We start from the raw sequence: 14,587 nt of genomic DNA, 5'->3' as shown, positions 1-14,587 counted from the left end.
ATATACTTTAAATATAGATTTAACTTATAGCTATAGGTAGTCATTAGTTATATGTAGGAAATAATTGTGCTATAAATAAATAAAATATTTGGAATATAAGATGTTGAACTAGATGAACAAGAAAGGAAATGGATCAAAATCTATATATTAATAATACATACATTTATAAGTATTGTATAATGCACAATAAACGCAACATCTGAAACTAATGCTACACTTTTCTCTGATGAGATTGCCTCTAACTAACATAATAATTTAGACTATAGAATTGCTTGGGAATTGGGATTGTATGGAATATAAAGTACGTTGGAAATTTGTCAAGTAAACTTATAAATTAGTTAACTTAATAAGTTTCATAAATTAATAGTACTTAATATTTATATTTATAACCATTTAGAAAATAACTTTGCGAATACTCAATATAAGCCTTAGATTATAAATAAGTTTTGCTTACATAAATTATTATAAATGTTGTAGCTAGAGTCAGAATCAGTACAAATTTTCTGACACCCCAGCCCTAGTTAAAATTAAATAGTTACAGTTTATCTATTATTTACTCCAACTCGTATTTAGATGTGATCTTATAAGCATGAAGCTGTCATATTTACTTATTTCATGACTGAATCTCGTCTTTTGATTTAAAAAAAATCATCTCAATTTATAAACAGTCTTGGTGTCGCATATTTTGCTCGGAGTCGGAGACAAATGGATTTAGAGTCTTGAATTTTATAAATTTAGTTTCAGACCCTAAGTTGAAGAATTTTAAATACTGGGAGTTTAAGTGTTGTAAGTATAAATAGTTGGATTCGGAACAGATAAAGAAAGGTTCAAAAAGAAGAACGGATACTAAAGATGACTTTGATTTGTATAAATTGTAATGCCCTAGCATTCCCAATAGTTGGAGTCGAATAACCTCCAATTAGCCAGAGTTAGAGTAAGATTTGGAGTCGAATAATTCACATAAATCGAGTAGGAGTCACAAAAATTCATTCAACTCCACAACTCTGGCTCTAACACATGACTATTTGGTATTCACTTACATAATATGTATGCTTGTAGAAGGATTTTAAGACATGGTTTGTAGGAAATGTGCAAACGCGTTTGTTCTTTTATTTTTATGTAATTCTTTGCCATAAAATATAGTAATATATATGAATGTAATGTTTATATTTCGTGCATATAATAGATTCAAAGTTTATCATTTTCCGTAAGACATTAAGGGGTATAATTCCATAGAAAATCTCCTTTTATTTATTTCTCTCCTTCTTTCACAATACCATTTTTATTTATCTATCCCAAGAAAATAGCTTAAAGAAAAAAAACCAGTTCCATTTATATATATGTATATACATTCATCAATAAAACAGCCAAAATATAGACCCAAAAGCCACAAAGAAGAGAAAAATATCAATGTTGCATATCATTAACGTTAAATTACAATAATATTGACGATATATAGCAACATAAAACACCACATAAAAATTCTAAATTGCTAACGCATCGTTTGTGTTATTTACTTTTAAAAAATACAAATTCCTGCTTATAAAGAGTTTATTATCATTTTGTAAATAGATGGTACATGAAACTATTTTCTATTAGGAATATAAATGACGATCTTTATGAATAATGCATAATAAGTGTGCAATTTTGAGGCAAAATAAATTAGGCTTATAAGAATGTTTTTAGAAAATATTCAACGAAAAACATATATCAATTTTGATGGTATGAAAAAGACATATCAGTCCATTTAACATCCATTGGAATCTATGGTCCAAACTGTGGGGAGTCGAAAGTCTTGCAAATGTATTTATAGATCAAAGTCGACCATAGGATTATATTTTTTTTTTTGAGGGGGGCTTGGTTTTTTTTTTACCAAAATTTCAAAAATCCACAGCTGTTTACAAAAAAACTTTAAATAAATGAATGTTTTGCGAAAGAATTTTCATTTTTTTTGAAAAAAATTTCAAATACAAATTTATATGGGAATTTTAATAAAAAGTTATGTAATCTTAAGATGATTTTTTGGCGATATAAGAAGTATAGGAAAGAAAATACTGATTGAGTTGGATTTTTCTTTTCATGTTTTATTTATTATAGTTGTTGTTTTTTCTGTTAAGTGCATTGTTGAACAATACCTGATGATGAATATGTGATTATGTGAACCTTCGTATTTATTAGTTTGATTATTTAATTGTGCTGAGGTTTCAGATCTTTTCGTAAAAAATTAATTATTAATTTTGATGATAAATGTTTTTTTTTATACAAACGCAAATTTCCTTTTATGTGTTTATTTTTATTTTTGTACATCTAAATATTTATAAATAAATCCTTATTTGCGATTGAGGGGGAAAAAATCTACAGCTCTTCACAAAAAATTAAATTTTTGGAAAATAGTCTCAAAAATCAACAGTTGTTCACAAAAATTAAAATTCCAATATTAAATTTTCTAGAATTTTTTTTTTTTTTTTTTTTTTTGGGAGGGGGGGGGGACTACTGTTCCTCCAGCCCATCCTCCTAAGGTCACTCCTGTAAATACCGAAAACATTTTTTTAAATCCTAAAGGTAGTCCCACAATTTTAGCTCACTCCAGGCACTGACCTCCAAGTGCTTATAGACATTAGTTCAGAAGCCATATCTACTTTTGCTAGATTAAAGTTAGTCCCTAGAATTTTTTTAGATCGTTTTTGAACAGGAGACACCTATGGACAAATTGTAGTTTGTTATTAAGAGCCTCCAGTATGCTCAGAATTTTCTTTTCAATGCTATAAGAAGTCCAGAAATCCCAATTCGTTTTTCCGTATTATTCTGTCAAATTTTGATGAATCATCAGTTCTACTAGTTTGTATAAAAAATATTTGAAAATTGAGTGATAAATCATCCGAAATATGATGAGGGACCATCTGGTATGTCTTGTCAAGCTGATTAAATTTACATGTAAGAATATTCTTTAACCGCCCAACGTTTGCTAGTAAGTATTATAATTAAAAAAATTATAATGAAAAATAATAAAATTGTGTTTTTCTATAGGGTTGATTTTATCTAGTGGTACACTTTTACTTTTTTTCAATTTTTCAAGAGTCAAATTTAAGTGAGAGGTTTTGTGAGAGGTCATTTATTTAACAAAATCATCTGAAAGTAGTAGTACATGACACTACTTTTACTCGATATGTGAATCCTCAGCTCCAGTAATTGTCTAAATACTAGGACTAAATCTTTTGGAGGCATGGAGTATGTAGTAAGACTTAAGATTGGTCCACTCTTTTTTCATCTTTCTTTCTGGACACTCCTGTAAGGAGTAGCAATTACTCTCTCCTCCAAACGCGCCCAAATAGAGTAGCCCAATGGTTTTGTTTCTGGAGAGTAGGTCGGCCACATGTTGAGGTCCCAAAAGTTGTCCCTCAGGAAGGCCTGAGTCTTTATGGTCATGGGCAATATGTTGTATGAGATAAGCTTCAAACTTTCAATCCTTTCTTACTCAATTTTACTCCTTCTCAATCCTTTGTTTTTAATTGAGTCGAACTTTTACATAGGGAATCTTCTTGAGTCACAAAACCTATCTTTCACAGAGTCTGAAGACAATCAAGGAATACATTTCTGATTTATTAAAATTTAAATTAAGCGTTCCACTTGATAAGATAAACCCAATATTTGTCAATTTAACTTACAGTTGTAAATCTAGGCTAATCTACAAATTTCAAGTTTTAATCCATCTTTAAAAACACTATTAGCTAGATACTAAATATAAATTAAAAATATATTAAATAAAAATTTTACGCCCTTCTAAATATATATATTTAGGTATTAGCAAATAAATTTATTGTTAATTGCAGTTTTTTATATCTAATCATTAATTTGTATTAACATATTATTTAGAATAAAAAAATCTTCACAAAATATGGTACTTTCTGATTTATTGTCTTATAAATTGCATCCAATATATTGGTTCAAAAACACTCGACATGTTAATTCTTCCATTGCAGTCGTAGTCATTTGTTATTAATTTCAAAAGGAAAATGAACCAATATAATTAATTATTTAGATTGTTTGAAAGATTTTAAATGAATAGACAATGTATTTCAATGCATAAACTCTTTTTTTAGGATAGAAAAAGTATCCCTTGTGTAATCATATTCCGTGTATATTATAATTCCAAATGACTACTAGAGCTGATTCACTAGTATTACTAGGGATATAAAATTATATTGAATAAAGGTGAGCCTAAAGAGCTTAATAAAAACTTAGTTGGCAACTAGTATAACACTTTGGGCATGAAAATAATTTCGTTTTTTATGGGTTGTAAGTTAAGCAATGATATGAGAGGAACAGCAAATAAGAAAAAAAAATAATAAAATATCTCTAAAAATTTTAGTACTATTTTTTATGCATCTTTCTTTGTTTTTTTGTTTTTTTACAGCCTCAGCTATTAACAAAAGAATGCATTCACTCCAAATACTATATATTTCATAATAATTGGGATTTTACTTTTTTCTACATTAACCACTAATGGCCTTTTAAATAGATGAAGAAAAGAACGACAGAAAATAGAAACAAGGAATGAGGGAGAGTAAGTTCATGTGACATGGGAAGAAAAAAGGTTGGTGCGTATGCTCTTTTTTCTTTTTTATTCATTATTTAATAGGTCGTGGAGGTGTTAAAACCCCTCTTTAAAAGAAGAATTATTGCCTTTCTTTGATGAAAATTGTTTTGAAATACACAATAAAATAAACAATCTCTTCACTGAACTAATGTTATTTTAAAGCTTAAAGGGGGTTCTCCTTGAAACAGTAAATCATTCCCCTCCTCCCCCTCCAAAAAAACCCCAACATAACAGGCAGGTAATTGTAATAAGGGTCTTAATTCATTAATACTATAAGCCTCGCTACCGCCTTTACAAAAAAAATATCCTTAGTAATGGTTTGAGAAATGGGTATGCATTTTCAAGCGTGTAAGGATACCTTCAAAACGGTACTAAGAAAACTGCCCTTGGGAAAATTGCAATGTAAGATTACCCTGGAGAAAATTGACCGTATTTTGTTAAACTTTATGATGAATAATAGCATATGATAAATTCACTTACATATTTGTATGTGGCCTCCCCAATAGGAGTATCTTCTAATGTGAGTAACAATCTTCTAAGATATGGATTGAGAGGATTGGTAAGAAGGGAGGGGGTGGATAAATAGCTCAGGTGCTCTTAAAATATGGTTGAATACCATCCGCCCTCGGATTGGCCCGGGGGAAGAGTGGGATTGCTAAAAACCACCCCCAATTCATCAAATACATCCAAGGGACCACTCTAATAAATAGTTCTAAGCCTTTGTACTGCGTAGAGTACTTGGGGGTACCCCTGGATGCTTAAAAGTAACCACCAATTCATCCAATATTAGTTCAGTATTTCATCATATTTTAAGAGGCCCTATGCTATTTATTTACACCCTCCTCCTCCCCTATATTGCTATAATATTCCTCACACTTGAAGGTCCTCCTCGCGGTGGGTGGGGTGGGGGGAAGAAAAAAACAAATATGTCTAGATATTTGTCATAAGTAATACTCATCATGAAGATTTTACAAAATATCGGCAATTTTCTACTCGTCAGTTTTCCTAATTAGCAATTTTCTCCCGGGGAATCTTCCACGGGGAATTTTCTCTAGGACAGTTTTCCACGGGCTATTTTTTCGAGGGCAGTTTTCCGTGCACGCTCAAAACGCATTTTAGTTGACCACTTGCATAATTAAAATAAAATGTTCGTTCTTTAAGCTGTTGCTATTTTTTTCTTCACTCTTGCGTTAGACAGGCCTCACATCCATTACGTTATGTTGATAGCAAACAAGCTGACTTCCACTTCTAACATATCGTTTTTTTATATGATCAAGAGGAAGAATTCATTTTTACAGAGCGAAGGTGCTCACTTTCCCTTCTCCAGTAATGACTATTTACATAACTTGAAAATCATAATATATTTGCTGTGAGTGCTACAAATGCATCAGTTACGTACTTGTAGAGTACTTTTGGCATTTAGCAACATTTAGATATCAATTTGAGTTACTTTTCTGTAAAAAGAAAATGTCTGACATAGAAAAAAAAAATTATTTTAGTCATCTTCTTCCTTGAGAATCAGATGTGATGCCAGATATCCAACTTGAACGCATCAAGCCAGTAAAACTTTTGAGCAGATGAAGTTGGCGTTTTCCTTTCTCCATGGCTTTGGTTCAATGTTTGATTCATTTTTTTGATGTAGTTTATTAATTTTTATGTCAGAAAAATGTTATTAAAATAAAAAGACGCAGACAATTTTTACATAACTTTTAAATTAAAAATTAATGATGCAATGACTTGATTTGTAATTCGATTATGCTTACTTGCAATATTGAGTTAATTAAGCTTTGCTTGTTCAATGATAAAGCAAAAAATGAAGTGGATCAATATTAAAAAGTCCTTCACTGACCTATATTTTTTTCAATTTTTAAGCTTTGTTCCAAAATGCGCTGAATTTTTACAATCTCATACAAAATAAGATATTCAAAAATGAACAGCAAATGACGACATATTATACATTCTTGTAAGGTTTTTATCTAAAAGTCGTCAGTTTATATGGATGGACTATGCTTAAATTTTCCATGACATAGTTGTTAATTTCTTTGATTTAATATTGACATATTGAAGGTGAGTTATGTAGGCAATAGGACCCTTTTTCTCTCTTGAATTTGTGATAGCCCCTACTACCCATACATCTGTATACCCCTCTCTGCTATAAGCACAAATATATACATTACAGTGTTTCAAGTTATTTCTACTTAATTTTAATTTCTCTGTAATTAATTATGTCTAAACTTTAGTTCGGGCTTGGGTGTAGGTTTGACATTAATATTTCATAATCAGATGCAAATTACAGAAATAGACTCATTCCAATCTTTTCAGCTGTATTCCAACAGCTTCTAAAATTGAAAACTTCTTTGAGTACAATAATTAATAATATCAACATTATTTCTTCGACATACTGTAAAGAAAATCAAAAACACCTGTAAATGTTCATGTTTTGTTCATTTTTCGGAGTAGACACAGTCTCTTTAGACAGACCTATATCCAATAAAAGACATTTTCTTTTGAGGGGCCAAAGCAGTGAGTAAGACTCTTCTTTTGTAGTTGATTGACTTGAAATGAAATTTTTATTTATTCATTTTTAAAAAGAAGACCAAATTTAAAATTAGTACAAGATCCTGCAGGTAAATCCAAGACCCCTTTAACTGAATGTGATCACGGGGGCTTTGTTCCACTACTTGATGATGGAGTCCTTCAAGGAGTCAATGCTGTTGTTTGAATTTACAGTTATCTTCCTCTCTAAATCCCCCTAAAAGAAATAATCCATAGAATTCTTATAGTGGGAGTTAGAGGGAGAGGTTAAGGGTTCCTAAAATGGTACCATCTCTTCTTAAAACAAGTTTAGGGTCTTGCAGGCTTGTGAGAGAGGACCAAATCTTGTTCATAGTACCTGTCGGCATCCGCCCTCCTTTTGGTTCAAATAAGATGGGAGCATGACACTCCTGTTCCTCCCAATGACTCCAAGGGGCATGATGCTAGCGGAAAACTTAGTTTTAAAGACGTGGGGGACATTAGTACTCTCTGTGGCTAACCATCTGTCGTTCTGGATGTTTTGGGATCTGTCGAAAGTCCATTTTTTCTCCTCCGAATAAAAAATTATAGGGTTACCATGGATTTCAAATCGTTCAACAATTTTCTTGTGTGGGCAGCCTGGATGGTCTTTATTTTGGCTATAAAGATATGTCTTTTGTAGAAGCAGTATGACTTCATCATAAGGTGTTTTTTCGGCCCCTAAAGTCTGTTGAACGCCTTACTAGAAACCGTTCGGTAAGAATATTAACTGGAGTCCTTGGAGATGTCTTCATGGATCCTTTCAGTTCTAAGTAGAATCGGGGAGTGCGCTTTTATCACTCCGGGACTTGTGGGATTTTCTCTTATATGTGTAGTCCTCCTTCTATTGATTTTGGACGTCGTAGACTATACTTTTTTGATAGCCGATACATCTTGAAATACCCTGAGCTGTGTCCTTCTGTAGCTAATTCCTTGATGGTGTATCTCCGACGAGTCTCCTCCATTGTAAACACTTGCATAGTATTAAAAGTTCATCTACTAACTTAAACCTAGGCCTCAGCCTTGAAATAACTCTTTTTTGTGGTATGTCAAAGGGAATGACTGTAGTGTGCATCATCTAAACATAAATGCCTCAAAGCCACTGCCAGCGAGCATGATTTGAGCTTAAGCCGTCATTAACCCTATTTTAGATGTTATTTTTGTAGTCTGCATTGTATTCTTTTTTTTAAACTTATATTTTTAGGAGTCGCCCTAATATACATAGATATACATATATATATATATGAAGCTCTTTCAATCCCTTATGGGATTTCCTCCCTTTAACTTTTTTTCAAATTCATTTTAAACCATCCAAATATAGTAAAAATTAGATCAATAAAAACAAAATAGAGTTTCCATTTTATACTGTTATGAAAATAGATAAATGGGTTGATAGAAGCAAATCCTTCATATTCATCTTGATGGAAAGAGAAAGAGACTCCGGGTACGAGTACATATATTTGAACAATGACCCTCGTTTGATTATATTTATGTATTGTATTCCTTTTGAATATTGAAAAATTAGAGTCTTACTAAAAGGTATAACCCGTTCTACATAACTCAATAATGATTATGTATTAATCAAAATAATATAATAATAAAATTGAGCAGAACACAACTCCAACAAAAGATCAAACAGATAGAGAAATAAAAGTCCCTCTGTGCTTTTCCAGCATCATTAACCAAAAGCAGTTCTATCACACAAAAAAGATAAAAATAGTTTATGTTTTTCCATTTTAAGCATAATTTTATATAGAGTAGACCCATAAGTATCAGGCAAGTAACTTTAACATAATATTTCTCCTATACGGGTGAATATTTTTTTCATGCAACCTCCTTCTTTGTTTTTTGTTCAACAAACTTTTTTCTAAAACGTGTTTTGAGCCTGTAAGTAGGATATTAGGAATCCGAGGCATGTCATCATAGATCTTCATGTGGAGAGAAGAGCTGTAAGTGCGTCCAAGTCATCGGTCCACCTCACGATCAATTGGTACAAGGCGACTGAGAGTGTTGACTACAGGCCCATGAGTGGTTGCACGAGGTCCATGATAACACCCAGGCTGATTGAGGTAACGTGATCGAAGAATAACCGCAAAAAGAAGTGGTCCATGAGAAAGTTGGCTCATGAGGCTGGTGTGTCTCGAGAAAACATGCATATGACGGTATCGTCTACAAAAGGGAAAGTTTCTCAGTATGGCCAAAATGGCCAAGAGCCTCACTCGGGAGAAGGTGCTTCTGAAGTTCCTCAATTCTTTTTCGAACGTTTCAATCATTTGGACTGACGAGAAGATTATCACCATGGAGCTAGCTTAATATGCCACAACGACCGGGTCGTGGGTCAAAGCAGGAGCTAGCTTACAATGCCACAACGACCGGATCCTGGGTCAGAGCATCAATGACGTTCAGGGGCCAAAAGATGGCGTCACCTCCTGTGGTATCAAGACACCCTTGATCTTCATTTCCGAGGGAGTGAAGGTCAATCAACATGTCAACAGTCCCAAGTACTTCCCAGCATCCAGAAACCCCACTGGGAAGGGACTTACTACATCCAGGAGGACTTGACTATTGAAGTTGTCCTAAAACACCCTGTAGTCAACAAAGTTTCAACTTTGCTTTACATACGGACTCAAATACTATAAGGATATCCCCTCTTTCTTTTATCTTGAGAAACACACACACACAAAAAAAGTATTTTAGAATCTGAAATATATGTGTTTGCTTTTGTGCCCTACAGATTGTTTTTTTTTTTTTTTTTAAATTATATTTTTGTAAACTGCGTGCCTGATAAAGTGTTCTATATCATCTTGAAAGAAATAAGTTAAAGGTATAAACATTTAAAATAACTTGGAGGTAAATGTTACTAGACTTTATTTATGTTTTTACATTATAACAACTTGGAATTCATACAAAAGTCTTGGATGTCAAGTAGCTCATTTTTATTTCAAGGGCTATATTTGTATGATTTTTCCTCTTCAATAATAGAAATCATATTTGTAAACATAAATAAATACTTATCTTCCCTTTTTAAAGGAACTAACAGTTTCAAAAAATTATTGAACTATTTAGTTATATAAGATTTAGTGTATTGAAAAGTACTTTTTTTTAATCTAAATTATTGAGGTTTGGTGAGGATATTTAAAATATTGCGAAAATTAAAATCAACATATTACCAACCTACAAATTACTAGTGTTGGATTGGTCTAAAAAACTAAAAAGATTGCAGTCCTTTCAGACCAGTTTTAATAAAATTTGTCAGGCCTAGAACCGGCCCTGGTGAGTCATTACGGAAACTTCAACTGCTTAAATTACGTAGTTAATAATAACTACGTTATTTCAGTCGCTGAAGTTTCATCATAATTAGGTTGTGGAAAAAATAATTTTGTATTTCCCGCCCTTTTTTTAACCAAAACATATCTTGTTCATTATTGGTCACATTGGATCATACAATAAAGCATTGTAAAGTTGTGAGTGTATAATCTGTATGTTTTTAAGACAATAATGCGCTTAACCTGCTTAGTCGTGAATTCTCACCCCTAAAATATTTTCACAGGAGATATAAATTAAGATCTTGACACGAATTACTCAATAGTACTTATATAAGCTATAAAATAAATTATGGAAGAACTTTCTGTTGGAGTCAGTGGCATTCAAAATACATTTTTACAAAAATATTCAGAGTACATACTATGTTAATATATAAACATAATTGAAGCTGTTGACACGTAGTGTACATAGTTGACACCGCTTTACCTCTTTAAATTAAAAAATACCACTGATTTTTGTTGTCTTTTTTCCCCCTAATCAGTATTCTGACGTTGATTGGTTGGTCTAGCATCAAATCTTGTTAAGCTGCAAACAATTCATACCAATGACTGAATAATAATAATATATTTGAGAGGAATTGAAAAAATGCAGGTTACTACATCTTTCGATCCTGTATACATTTAAGTGTATATATACATACAGCCTAAGGCAGCATAATGTGGACTGTTAATTAATGAAGATTATGGACACTGTTAGATGTTCTACAAGCCTTGTTTACTTTGGCCAAGATGAAATAAATAGAAAAGACCTTTCCAGGATGTCAGGAAACGGAAGGTATAATTTAAAGAGGGATGTGATGTTCTTGTTAAGTCTGGAGAAGAATATAAAGGAGAAGCCTCGCAACAACTCCTCTGCGGCTCATAGGACCATCAGGAGGGCTATTAAGCTCAACTTGGGATTAGTTTCTTTCACAAGGACCCAACGGCACCTTCTGATAGAGACCAAGAAAGCCAGGATGTTCGATATGTACAACAAAATACTCAAATAGATCAAGGCAAACGGGTCAATTGTGAAAATTTTCTCAGACAAGTAGATATTCACAGTTGATCTATTTCAGTACCACTGCAACGACTGTTGGCTTGCAGAAACAAAAGAAGAGATCCAAAGGGTTCACTACACGAAATATCCGACCCAAACAATGGTTTTTGGTGTTGTGGCCTCTGATGGCAAGAAGATGCATCCGTTCTTTTTCAAGGCTGAACCAAAAAAAACTACCTAAGGTGTTTAGGTACACCAGCTTGCCATGGCTGAACACCCATATGGTCACTACGTATGGACTCAAGACGACACGCCCTCTCACACGTCCGCCAAGTGCCAAAAGTTATGCACTGATAACATGGTTTGATCTGGCCCAAAGAGATATGGCCCGTTCATCATTGGATTTGAAACCACTTGACTTTTCTAAAAGGGGGACTTTGGGGAGGGAAACCAACAGGATCTCGCACCCAAATGCAGACACACTGAAGTACTCTATAGTGGCTGCATAGGACAACTTGTCAGAGGAGTTTGTCATCAACTCCTGCATGGCCTTGAGGCGACGTGTAAGGCTATGATTGATAGTGTAAGTGACCATATAGAGTGAAAAAAGTCCGTTGTATATATATATTATAGACTGTATGTAAATGACAAAAGTCGGGAAGTCGGTATCACTGGATATTTTTTTATTTCCCATTTGTTTTCTTTAAACAAGAAACGAACCATCAAATGTCCAAAAAAAATAGTCCTTCAGGGTCGCGTATTGATTTCAAAATCTGTAAAATTCGATAAGAAACAAGAAGAAATTTTGTTGTTTAATTAAAATAATCAATTTGAATTGAGTTACATAATTTTTATTGCCTTCAGTATTATAGATAAAACATATATTTTGCAACACTGCTTTCCAATGTATCTTTAATTTGCCTCATGGCACTAGTATTTTAGTTCTAAACATGTTGCCATTGAATATATGTTTTGGTACCACGTATTACGCGCATTCCCTTTGATGTTTCTCTTCATTTTTTGATACAAACTGTCTACTATATAATTATCTAATATAGTTTTGTTGTTCATTTATGAAAAATAATAAGGCTCCCTACTTTACCGATTGTTAATTTTGGACTACGAAATATGTCAATTAAAGTCTTAAAAAATTCGACGTTTTTTTAATTATTTATTAATTTCTAAGGTTCATTTGCTTTTATTTTAGCATATTTTGATATCGTATAAGTATGATATTTTTCACTTATTATCAAAATTTAATTCCCTTTTTTTTCAATAACCTTCCAAAAAAGAAACTATAAATCAATGATTGCTTCTAATTATTTTTTGTTTGATTAATAGTGGAAAATTTAAAGTAATTTTAATATTGCACTGATGCAGTCTCTCTTCTTCACAAAGTTGGTCAACTGTCTATACTATCTTCATGCTTACAGCCAATATAAACATAGTGAAACATGCTCAGAGTGAGCATGCCATACACGTTTTTCCACAAATTTCATGTTGGTACTTTGTACTTTTTTGTAAAGTGCATCTTTTGTTGTCGTTAATTCACGCTCGGAATTAATTGTATTTGGTGTAACGTATGTGATGGACCGGTTAAGATATTTAAATTTACTTTAATTTTACAATGAGCTCGCAACTTTTTTTGTTTTATCTCTAGCGAATCAATGCTTTAAGATGTGGAGTCGTGCGAAACGACTTGCCGATTTGAGCCATATTGAATTTGAAACAATGACGATTTTCATTTTAAAAAGTAATTAATCTGCAGCAGTGTGCTTTGTTACAGAAACTCTGATCAAATATGCATTCTACTTTGATATTAAATGTATAAAGTCTTTTACCTTCATTTGCTGAGTAGTGAAATCAAAAGCGATAGCTTTCTTAACTTATATTTAATTTTTGAAGGTGTCCTTTTTCTAAATTTATTCATAGAAGTTACTTACAAATAAATCTACAATACAGGTTAGTTCAGGTAAATGCAGACTACCTTTAACTGCATACTGATCAAAAAGAGAATGACATAAAGGTTTGGAATTTATTTAAAAGTTCTTATAGTCCAAAAAAATTAAATATATATATTTAATGTGTCTGACATTTAAGCCAATCATCCCCTTGAAACGAGGACTAAAGGATTTGCAGGCCTTGACTACGTCCACAGGGGAGACTTTGTTTCAGTACTTAATGATGGAGGCCTTCAAGGAGTCGATGTTGTTGTGTGAATTGGCAAACATGTCTTTAACATATAATTACTTATATTTTATATCACAACCTTTCACACAAAAATAAACAAAAAAGAGGCTCAAACTAGTTGTTTGTTACCCAATTAATTTTTAAAATATGGAATTACTTTTCAAAAATTGTTGAGAGTTATTCACAGCTTTAAAATAGCCAATTCAAATTCAACCAATACACTTTAAGAATATTGATAAGGAGTATAGCATTGACAACAAAATATAATTTAAGTGCTATATGAAAATTAATGCAGAACCACAGATTTGATTGAATTAACTGTGCGTTAACCTCATTTTTCCCTCTGATGTTGCATGTTATACATAATTATTGAGTAACGCAATAATCATAACTAACTAAGAGAAACCAGCAGGATTACATTAAAATGCCATTAATTAAGCCTATTTCTGTGTGTTTTAATTTTAATTATATAAAACTTAATTTAAATTTATTTCATTCCATCTCTTTGTTTCTTTCTTTTTCCCCACTTTTTTATGTAGGATATGGATTTAATTTAAAACATGTTTCAAGAATTATATATACCAGGTGCTCCATTGAAGTCTGAACAGTTAGTTACTAATTCATTCATATTTGAATATATTAAAAGCATAAACAATTCGTTACAAAACAAAGCAAACTTGATCTTACGTATAAGTCGAGAAAATGACACTTGAACTTGACCAACGAACTTCCATTCATACACTCCAAGCTGTTGGGGGTTTCCAAGACCTCCGTCTACACCGTCCTTAAGTCCAAAACGATGGAGAGGAAGAAGGGTTCTGTCAAAAAGGCCATGGTTGGGCACGGAAGAGTTGATGAAAACGGGGCAGGCTAATCCCATCAAGTCCATGAGAGCCCATCAAAGAGATCTCAAGGCTTCACACAAAACTGCCCAGAGAGGCACCT

Source organism: Lepeophtheirus salmonis, chromosome 1 (genome assembly GCF_016086655.4).
Source record: "Lepeophtheirus salmonis chromosome 1, UVic_Lsal_1.4, whole genome shotgun sequence".
Taxonomy (NCBI): domain Eukaryota; kingdom Metazoa; phylum Arthropoda; class Copepoda; order Siphonostomatoida; family Caligidae; genus Lepeophtheirus; species Lepeophtheirus salmonis.
Note: the sequence above shows the minus strand (reverse complement) of the source record.